Source organism: Palaemon carinicauda, chromosome 1 (genome assembly GCF_036898095.1).
Source record: "Palaemon carinicauda isolate YSFRI2023 chromosome 1, ASM3689809v2, whole genome shotgun sequence".
NCBI classification, from domain to species: Eukaryota; Metazoa; Arthropoda; class Malacostraca; order Decapoda; family Palaemonidae; genus Palaemon; species Palaemon carinicauda.
Genome location: NC_090725.1, coordinates 211,161,498 through 211,163,997, shown reverse-complemented (window position 1 = coordinate 211,163,997; position 2,500 = coordinate 211,161,498). Strand labels below are relative to the sequence as shown.

At 36.0% G+C, this 2,500-nt stretch overlaps 1 non-coding gene across 1 annotated transcript; it reads right to left on the bottom strand.

Moving 5' to 3' along the window:
- Positions 1-2,218: 2,218 nt before the first annotated feature.
- TRNAR-ACG (transfer RNA arginine (anticodon ACG)) lies at positions 2,219-2,291 on the bottom strand. The gene has a single exon. It is a non-coding gene; the product is annotated as a tRNA-Arg (tRNA).
- Between the last annotated feature and the right edge of the window lie 209 nt (positions 2,292-2,500).

Sequence of the window (2,500 nt, the reverse complement as noted above, 5' to 3'; positions counted from 1 at the left end):
TATTCTAATGTTGTTGATATTCTTAAAATATTTTATTTTTCCTTATTTCCTTTCCTCACTGGGCTATTTTCCCTGTTGGGGCCCCTGAGCTTATAGCATCCTGATTTTCCAACTAGAGTTTTAGCTTAGCATTTAACAATAATAATGATAATAATAAGAGCAACAAGAATGACCCTGACCCAGTAGCAGAATATGATATCTTATAAAAATGTTGAGCTCAGTTCTGTCATGCAATGAAGGAAGCTATGCTTCTGTAATGGTTGTCCTTTGTTTCTTCAGCAAACAATTAGAACTCATCTGCACTTTGAAGAAAAGTTATAGAATTTACTGCAAACAATACATCCGATTCTCAAAGTGGATGGCAAATACATGACATTGGCCCTAGCCACCAGCATAGAAGCAATCAGGAATTAAAAGCCAATAGATCTTACAACTTACCCCTGTTCGATATTGTTCAAGTGACATGTAATGATATAGTCCCAGGCCCTGATGAAATCCCATACTCAATTATAAGACATGTGTATGTAAATACAAGACAATTTATTTCAAGTATCATTAATAGAATTTTACATGCAACCAGTTTCCTAACAGCCTGTGAGCTAGCCCTTAGTATATTCAAATCCTGGGAAAGTGGCAAACTACCAACAATTTGCAAAGCATCTGCCCTCAAGAGGCATCATATAACTGTCTTTTTTATCTATAAAATGGCTATGATACTGCTGAGTCATTCTTAAAACTATTCATGATTCAGGATTAGGAGGAGAATTTCCTTCATTTATGCAAGCACTCATGGTTCACGAGTACTTTTAAAGTTAGAATATGAGATATTTTACCTGAATGGATATGCCAAGGAAGAGAAGTTCCCAATGTAGTGTGTTGAGTCAATGGGATATCATCTGTCCTCTCCCATGATATCCTTTCTATACTTTTTTGTGGATTCTCTTTCTTTATCATTTGCTGGATCAAGAATTACAATTATTCAAAGGAAACTCCAACTTGTAATTTCTAAAAGAATTCAATCGGCTGATCAGAACCTGTTTAAGTCTTCTGAAATATCACTTATAGTCAATTTTTGCTGTATTCGGGGCGTGCACCCAGACATGGATATACAGCAAATGTCAATGGATCCCATGTGTAGCGGCAGCAAGGATTTCAGGGTTGACTTTTAATCATAAATTAATGTGGTTTCCTCATTAATTGTTTAGATGCCATAAATATCTTGAAAGAACTAGCCTATACCTTATGAGATGAATATTGCAAATCACTCTTAAGATCATATAAATCCCTAATTTAGTGGCATTGGTATAGACTGCAAAGACTTCCGAATTCTTCAGTGTCTCAGACTGCCATCAGTGAAAGATATTGACGACACTATGAGTTGCACCCTGAATCACCCCATTATTACGGGTTCAGGATGAAATAAATATTGGCTGGTCTTAATTCATCCAGAAAGTAAGTGCTTTCTTTCAAGATGTCATTAACCACTCTATAGAAACGTGTAGAAAATTTATTTTGCAAATACTTCATCAGCATTAAGAGAGATGTGACAGAACTGGGAATGGCACAATATTTATAGAATATGTTGCAGAAATCAAGGACTCAAATCCAGTGCTGGGGTTTGGAGCACATATAGTTACTAAATTTATTATAAGCGTCACTGCCTATGAGGTTATCTATTTATGCAGCACAATTATGTGGAATGAAAAAAAAATTATTTTTTAGTGCTGCAAAGTGTTTTGCAGGCTCTTATAGTTTTCAACTCTAAAAATCCGTTAGTTCTACAGATGGCTACACATAATTGAGTGTAGAGGAGCGGAGGTAAACTTTTATTGACTTCCTGTACACTTAGTTGAGAATGGAATGGAAAGGGTCGGTAAATTAGCGAAAGAAACTTTACTGAATTTACTGCCAGAAAGATCTCATTTTGGTTCAGCGTTATTGTCAGAAATTAGATATTCTATTTGAGGTCCGTGGTGTCAACGTCAAAACACAATAGGAGAGAACAAAATAAGAGACCGTGGGAGTGATATATTCTTCCATTATTTCAACAGCCATGTGATTAGTTGCATGAAAGAAACTACTTTACCTCTCGCTAAATGACTTTGCCGCTAACCACGCCCTGAGTTATGTCCCCAATTTTTACATAAATAATGTAGTCAAGTTCCATAGCGATCACATAGGTGTTTGTTAAAACAAAATATCCTAAAATAACCTTCACCGACCTTGCCAGGATTCGAACCTGGAATCTTCTGATCCGTAGTCAGACGCGTTATCCGTTGCGCCACAAGGCCTTTGCTATTGCAGCGGACCGTTCCTTATTCCATCTAAACCGGATCATTCCCTATTGCTTCTAAACCGGACCGCTCCCTATGAAAGAACTTTAGGATATCGTTTTTATTATTATTATTATCATAAACTGCTCTGTTGAATCATTTATACATCAGTTTTTTTTTTTAATTCCATTATCAAACCCAATCTATTTCGAGAAACATATTAATTT